The sequence below is a fragment of the Odocoileus virginianus genome, chromosome 21 (genome assembly GCF_023699985.2).
Source record: "Odocoileus virginianus isolate 20LAN1187 ecotype Illinois chromosome 21, Ovbor_1.2, whole genome shotgun sequence".
Taxonomy (NCBI): domain Eukaryota; kingdom Metazoa; phylum Chordata; class Mammalia; order Artiodactyla; family Cervidae; genus Odocoileus; species Odocoileus virginianus.
The window spans coordinates 19246263-19254518 of record NC_069694.1 but is presented as its reverse complement, the minus strand read 5'-3'; the positions used below and the strand labels follow the sequence as shown (position 1 = coordinate 19254518).

At 47.5% G+C, this 8256-nt stretch overlaps 1 long non-coding RNA gene across 1 annotated transcript; it reads right to left on the bottom strand.

The window, feature by feature from the left end:
- Positions 1-4083: 4083 nt before the first annotated feature.
- On the bottom strand, positions 4084-7934 carry LOC110139617 (uncharacterized). Its single transcript, XR_011482569.1, has 4 exons — positions 7752-7934; positions 7417-7669; positions 6483-6599; positions 4084-4182 (listed from the first exon to the last, which is right to left on the bottom strand). It is a non-coding gene; the product is annotated as an uncharacterized lncRNA (long non-coding RNA).
- Between the last annotated feature and the right edge of the window lie 322 nt (positions 7935-8256).

Genomic DNA, 8256 nt, shown 5'->3' with positions numbered 1-8256 from the left:
GATTACCAGGGAGGGCTCTGTGCTCTGGCCCATACATCGGGTTGTTTTTTATGTCATTGCAAGCGACCCGATTGAAGAGAGTGCAGACAGGCTACTGAAAAAAAGCAAATTGGCTAACAGGAGACTGTCAGTCTTATCTGGCTGAACAAATAGGGGGAGGGGTAAAACAGACCCTCCCCGGCATCACTTGGTTTCTACCTTTCCTGGGCTCGTTCACAACCATTGTTCTCTTGCTGATACGCAGGCCTGTATCTTGGACAGCCTCATGTCCTTTGACTCCAAAAGGCTAGAAGCTGTAAAACTTCAAATGCTGGTTGCTCACAGCTACAAACAGTTAGCACTGAGGCCTGGGGGCACAAACATCAGTAAAGGCTGCAGGGGAGAAGCTCTGTTCCCCTCCCTGGGATTATGACAACACACCCAAACTTAGCACACCTGAAGCTTCCCTCAAGAACGAGAAGCAGGGGACTTCCCTGGTGGTCCAGTGGTTCAGAACCTGCCTGCTAAGGCAAGGGATACAAGTTCAATCCCTGGTTCAGGAACTAAGACCCCCACATGCCACAGGGCAACTGAGCCCCTGAGCCAAAAGAGAAGCCACAGCAACGAGAAGCCTGTGCACCAGTCCACACACTGCAACTACAGAAAGCCCCCGCAGAGCAATGAAGACCCAGTGCAGCCAAAAAAATAAAATAGATAATTTTTTTTTTTAATTTAAAAAGAACAGAAGCAAGATGGAAGACAGAGGAGAGATTTGTCACCAGCAGAAGCCGCTGGGGTGGAGGGGGGAAGTAAGATGGAATCTAGGTGATAAGACAAGGTCCAACTTTGGTGCTTTGCCTAGTTTCACTTGCCTGTCAGGGCCCGTGTGCAGAGACCTTGCACTGGGTTAGATTTCCCAGCGCGAAACGGCTGTGCCTGACACACAGCCAGCCACGTACAAAAGTGCTACACGTGCACCTCAATCCAAGAGGGCAGCGGCAGCAGGTGGTGTGCAGAGAGGTGCGCCCAGCACTCAACTCCACCCTCCCCCACAAACCCCCCACCCCGGGGCCAGAACCCTACAAAGCAGCCCTACCTACTGCTGGTCAGGGAAAGCACGCCCTGTAGAGCAAGACCTCCGACCTCTCTTTTCTCTGATCCCATAATGAAGCTTTCCTTTGCTTCTGAACCAAATTCAGTCTCGTTCTATTGGTGCCAGCAGGAGGATCCTTATCGGGGTCTGAATCAGTAGGGTCAGTACCAGGAGCTAAAGAAGACATGATATCTCCCATCAGAGAGTTCGAAGTCTGATACTTCATAGCTATTGGCTAGCACGAAGCAAGGGCCTAGAACAACCAGGGGACTACCATGTGAAATCTAAGCGTGGCGTCCACACTGTGGGATGCAGAAGAAGAGAAATGAAGCCCTGGGGGCCTCTGTCGCTGGAGCAAACCCAACCTGATGCCATCCCAACCACCAGACTTTGTATTCTTCTAAGTAAAGAAATGTCTTCCACTATTTAAGCCAGGTAGAGTTGGATTTCCTGTTAATTACAACGAAACACACTGCCATATTAGTCCTCTTTCTGTTCCCCGCATTCTTTGTCCATTGCTGGAAATCTTTTTCCCATGAGGCAAAAAAATGGGGCAGAAGTAAAGAAGAAAGGATTTGAAAGCCAAGTACATAGATTTGACTTCTTGGTAGCTGTGCTGGAAAGAGTTCCAACAGGGGACATTCAGAGCTGTTGGCCAGATTAAATTCCAAGGTTATTTGGAAATGTCAGTGGCCCATCTTCTCCCTTCTCCTGCAGATAATCAAGAATTGGCTGAGAGTGCTAATCCCCACCAGGCCCAGCCAAGGAAATATCACTGCTCTGGAATCCTGAGTCTTCCCAGAGGTACAAACCATCATATTTAGAGTGAGTTCCATGGCTGGGGGCAGAGGCCACCTGTGTTAGTGACCCATCTGGAACACCTCAAGACATTTCAGAGGCCCTAGGAGAGTGGCTTACAGGCAATCCTGCTTGCTTCTCTTGGTCTGTGCTCCAGTCCTGCCCCAGAGGACATGATGAGGTGGGGTCTGAAGGGCCCATATCACCAACTGGTGAGAGTCAGTATAAGAGTCCAAGTGCATAACACAGCCCCTCCTGGTAGCAGGATTTGAGACAAAGAAAGTGAAAGTGAAGTCACTCAGTTGCATCCGACTCTTTGCAACCCCATGGACTGTAGCCCACCAGGCTCCTCCATCCATGGAATTTTCCAGGCAAGAGTATTGGAGTGGGTTGCCATATCCTTCTCCAGAGGATCCTCCTGACCCAGGGATTGAACCTGGGTCTCCCACATTGCGGGCAGATGCCTTACCATCTGAGCCACCAGGGAAGCCGAAGTGCCAGGCGAGAAGCTGGAGACAATCAGGACCCCCTGAGATCGCTCTGCATCCAAGTGGAGAGAGAGGTGGGCCTGGGGGACAAGCGGGGACCAGTCCACAAGCCAGGAGTCCAACAGGTGGGCCAGCTCAGGGGTCAATCTGGCGACTGCTCATACCTAAAGTTCCAGAGAAGGGAACACATTACAACAGTAGGGTGTGAGGCAGACGGTCACCCCTCAAGGAGTGTGTCCATGGGGGCTGCAGGGGGCACGGGCAGAGCCCTAACATGCATGTTAAGTCCTCTGGACACTGCCTGTCACATAGGTGAACTCAACACAAGGAAGTTCTTTGGCTCCTGGGGCAAAGAGGAGCCAGGATTCAATGGCGAGGCTGGCACCGGGAAGCGGCAGTGAGCAAACCAGAAGCCCAACACTCACGCCACTCTGATCAGGCAACACTTAGCATCCTCGGTGGGCCAGGCTCCCTGCTGGAGATGCAGAACGAGACGAGAGCCAGAGCTCACCCTCAGCTCCACGAGCCTCAGTGAGGCTGAGTCTGCACGGGGGCTGGGCCAAGGTCTTCCTGCCAGCCATAGGTGAGCCTCCCTTGAAACGGGGGTGGGCAGGCCTCACTGGGGAGCGCTCATGGGGCTGCCTTGGGGATCTGGGAAGGGCAGAGACTGGAGAAACAGGCAGGAACCGACAGAGGTCAATGGGGCCTGGAGAGAGGGAGTGTTGCACAGAGTTGGCCACGCTGGGTGCCTGTCTACGGCCCTCTGCTCCTGCTCCTTCCATGTCACGGGTAGACCAGTGAGTCCAAGGGAAAACCGAGGGGTGAGTCTTCATCTCTACTCACGCAGTTCAGTTTCCTAAACCACTGCCCTTGAATTTCCACCTGTGTTTCTGAATTTCATTGTTAAAAATGAAAAAGAAACAGCAAACTCTATTCCACAGGAATATTCCTGTATCCCCTGAAAGCACTTGGAGTGTCTGCTCTCTGGATGAAAGTCAGGAGGGGCGGCGAGCGGGGAATGCTGAGGGCATGCCCACAGCAAGATGGCTGCGTCTGGAGCCCAGCAGCACTCTACTCCCAACTCAAGAGCTGTGTGATCTTGGACATGTTCTCTACCATTCTGCGTCTTTGGTTTCCATCTTTTTAAAAAGTGGTGATAACAGTAACTTAAATGGACCAATACAGATAAAAGACACTTAAAACAGTATTTGGTGCTTGGTAAAGACCGCACAAATATTTGTTGATACTATTCCCATGGCTCTAATCCATACTCGCCCAAGCCCTGCAGCTCTCCTCAAGCCTCTGAGCTCCCAGTGAGACCCAGGGGCATTTTTAATTGCCCAGTTACAGCCCAGACTGTAGCACCAACCACACACGTACAAAAGGTTTAATGTATCCATTAGGATTCTTTTGGTTACAAGTAGTGGTAAACCTCTGCCAAACTGACATCACCAAAAATGAAATTTTATGAGTGCACATAACTGAAGAGTGCCTGGCTTGGTTCAGATGCTCAGAGGGTGAGTTCAGGCTCTAGAAAGTCACTCTGTGCACTTGTCTCTCCCTGATGTGTTAACTCAGTTCTCAGACAATCTTTCCTCATGGTCATAAAAAGGCTGCCAATAACAGCAGAAGCTGCCGCCTCCCTGGCTCAAAACTAGTGAGAAAAGAATGACACTATTTCCCTACAGGCTCAAACAAAAGCTGTCACTCCAATCTCCTTACCAGTGTTTTGATTAGCAAGGTCTGGATCAAGGATCGCCCCCAGAAGCAGAAATAGTCAGGTGTAGAAATGGATGTCCAAATGGAAGTTGAAGCACTGTTCCACTTTAAAAAAAAAAAGTTTGCAGTATTTAATGATGGCAGAAGAGGATGCTCATGTAAGAAGGAAAATTCCTGCTTTCTTTTTTCTTAACATCTCTAAGCAGTTCATCTCTTCTTTCCATTCTAAAAATGAGAGTCAGGGCAAGTTGTAGCTTGACAGCAAAGAATCCACGCTTGGAGGAAGACTGCCTGGAGCAACTTGTGGCTCTGTGGCTGACCCCCTCTGTGACACAGGGCAACTGACTTTTCAGCCTCAGGCCTCAGTTGGCTTGTCTATAAAACAACAGCAATAATCCTACTTTACAGCGCTGTGAGAATAAATAAAAGAATAAGGCCTGTCCCTGTGTGTGCTCGGCTGTGTCCGACTCTTCATGAACCTATGAACTGTAGCTCGCCAGGCTCCTTGCTCTATGGAAGTTTCCAGGCAAGAATACTGGAGGAGGTTGCCATCTCCTACTCCAGGGGATCTTTCTGATGCAGGGATTGAACCCTCATCTCTTGTGTCTCCTGCACTGGCAGGCAGATTCTTTACTACTGTGGCACCTGGGTCAGATAGAAGCCTGTCTGGCCCACAGTAAGTCATTTGCAATTATTATTAGTGAGTACACGTTCCTACCCCAACTCTGCTCTGTCTCACTCAGCACTGGGCTCTGGCTGACAGCCTTCAGGAGAGAGAAGGGGACAGGAAGGCCCCTCCAAGACTGACTTGCTCTCTCCTGAGAGCAGGGCAAGAAGGGCAGGGCCCAGCCAGGCTGCAGCACAGACCCGAGGGTGGGAACCAGCCGGCTCAAGGAATTCCTAGGAAGCGATGCCTACTTCTGAGTTCAGAAGAAAATGACAGTATCTCTTTTTGCCTGCATAACCCTCTTTCCTGAGGGAGGCAGTGAAAAACTCGATCCAAATAAGGCCCAAAGTTCTGCTGGCATTTCGCACGCAGTGTTTACATAGATTAGAACCTCTCTGTTGACACCCAGCTTAAACCTCCAAGGCTTTGTAGACCATGAATGTTTAATGTTCTGTTTTACGATGTTCCTTGCCATCCTAAGTGGTTCTGTCAGCTTTTAGAAGGGAAACTTCCCCCTTCAGGGTATATTTCCCCTGCCCTGAGCCGGAGAGCCCCGTTGCTAAGGGCATCAGTTCTGTTTGCTTAGGAGAAGTACAGATGTGAATAGTCACCATGTTGCATCTTTTGTTCTGCTCATCTGGCATCCGGCTGATGTAAGAGCTGCAGAACGCTGGGGCTCCCTGACGGGGGAGAGAGAAAAAAAAAAAGGCCAAAAGGAGCCCAGGAGAGTATGCCAGTGCTCAGAGGCTTTCAAGAATTGGATCTATTCTTAGGAATCTCCACATTGCTCCAACCTGCATGGAGGCCAATGGGAGGCAATTTAGCCAAACCCACGTCTGTTGAGCCCTTACGGGGCAGCTGTGAGGGGCAGATGGTGGCTCAAAAGGGTCATGTAGATAAAGTTCCCGCCACTGCAGGGGTACATTCCTGACTGGAGAAGAGCTGGATTTACTGCAAAGAAGTCTAAATTGCAAAGCATTAATCAGTGTCACAGGCTTCCCTGTGGCTCAGTGGGTAAAGAATCTACCTGCAATGCAGGAGACCGCGTGCAGCCCAGGAGACCTGGGTTTGCTCCCTGGGTCAGGAAGATCCCCTGGAAAAGGAAATGGCAACCTGTCCAGTATTCTTGCCTGGAAAATCCCATGGGCAGAGAAGCCTTGTGGGCTACAGTCCATGGGGTCGCAAAAGTCGGGCATGACTTAGCGACTAAACCACACCACAATCAGTGTGCTCAGATATTACCTGAGTTAAGCTACTCACTCATATCAAAACTCCAGATACATCTTGAGTTGCCAGTGGGTTTCCTGCACTGTGAAACCACAAGCTGAAGAATAGATGGTCAAGAAATATTAGTCGAGTTGATGACTACCTCAAACTTACACTCAATTAACCCCATAGAGTGCAATAATTCCATAAAATAAGTAGGAGAAAGCAGAGAAGAATATTAATCCAAATCAATCACCTCGTCCCCTTCCTTTGCTGCCGCATTTGTCCAAGCTGCCACGTACTCTCACCTGGGTATGGCAATCACTTTCTAAGGGGTCCCCCTGCTCCTCCCTTTAACAGCTCCTCCACCCCTTTTTAAAGTTTATTCTCAACAGAGCAGCCAAGGTAATCCTGTGAACACTAAGTTAGATCATGTCACTCCTGGGCCCAAAACCCTCCAGCGGCTTCCCATCTCACAGAGGGCAAAAGCTAAAGTTCTACCAATGAACGGCTTTCACAGGGCCCTAGGTACCTCGGGTCCCCAAGTGAGTGAAGACACCTTGAAAGTGGCTCCCACAACCTCCACATCTGACATTGCATTCAGCAGAGACAAGTTCTTCCTTGTGGAACCTTTAGAATTTGCAGAATCCTGAAAGAATAAACAATTGTAATATTTGTGAGCCACTAAGTTTCAAATGGTTTCTTACACAGCAATAGGTTAAGATTTCATTTTTTTTAAAGTTCACTGCTGAAAAGATTAAAAAACCACTATTGCAGAATAATATTTAATGAAATGATAAATGCTTCATTTTGTGTTCGATTTCAAAAGGTTGCAAAGTAACATATATAAAATGAAAAAAAAATTTTAGTATACAAAGTATCTATAGTTCTCAGGTAGTGTAAATTTTTAATAAATTCACTTCCCTAATCAGCCTAAACATTTCAACAAAATTGCAAGTGATTCATTTGCTCTGATTTCTTTATAGAGGGAAAGAGAGCAAGAGGGAAAGAAAACAAATTTTGATTTCTTTCTAAACCCCCTATTGTCTAAAATAGACTTTGTCCTCAAAATCTCAGAAGGGGAAATGCAAAAAGAACTAGATTAAGTTAATTCTTAGGCTGAGCTACAAAGAGCTCAGTTCCTGATGACTTGGGAAATTTGGACAAGTTTGGGGTATTTTTAAATATGCTTTGTTTCGTGTGGCTGTTGGCAGCACTGGTGGTGGGGTCTGCCTTTGACCTAGTCCCGAGTCAGACGTAGTTGCACTGTGTGGCTGGGAGACCAGGCAGTCTACAGGGCAGGTGAAACTGATTCCCCGTGTTCCTTCCCTGGGATTCCTTAACTCTTCCCTGGTGTCTTTGGTCTACTGCACGACTCCTTGTAAACAGGATAGGCCTAAGTCAACACAACCATGCTGAGTTCTCAGGCAGTTAAAATTTCATTCTTTTTACTAAGCTTCCCTCACCCTGGCATTGATTTTTCTTTTTTTTTTCCCCAGACAAAATGAGTTGTTTACATTTTTCTGAGTTTCATTTCATCTTCTTGTTTTCAACGGTGCTTCCAGCCTGTCAAGTCCGATTGAAACTTCGTTGGATCAAGAGTCATGCAAATTTCTCCGCTCTGCCTTAGGTCTCTTGGAAATTTTACAAATCTGTCTTGGGTGTCTTCATTGAGAAAAATATTGACCTTTAAACTCTGTTGGTGTGGGCAGAGTCTTCCTGCAGAAGTTATACTCATTTAGTATTTAAAATCTCACAACCACCACCAGAAGATTAAAATAGTGCCAGACACCATATTTACCTCTAAACCGTGTTGCTTTTGACATCACACAACTGTGCACAGAAATGTGTCTGACAAGGTCCTGCATATGATCCAGATGAAAAGCATGGTAGCCTTGCAAGTTCAGTACTACGCCAAATGATTGTTTACACTAGAAGATCTTCTCCCATGTTATGTAAATAAAACTCAAGAGTTTGTCACCAATAAACGGTAATACTGCCAAAAAAAAAAAAAAAAAAATAGTGTCAGACAAAAAGGTAGGAACGATCCCAGGAGGGATTAGGTAACTTTAAAATGAAGTGACCACAGCTCCACCCAAAGTAAATATGAAACTCCCCTGAGAATCCCTTCATTTCAGCGACTGTTCAAGAACCCTTTTTGAGGTCCAATGCAAATATCTGTTCTGTGTTTATTATTCTAGCATGTCAACGTCCTCTTCCTATTTGCCAATGTCAGTTCTTTTGAGGCAAGGACAATTGTTACCATTTGGTTAAACAGAATACAGGATTAGGGGTTTCTCAAATCC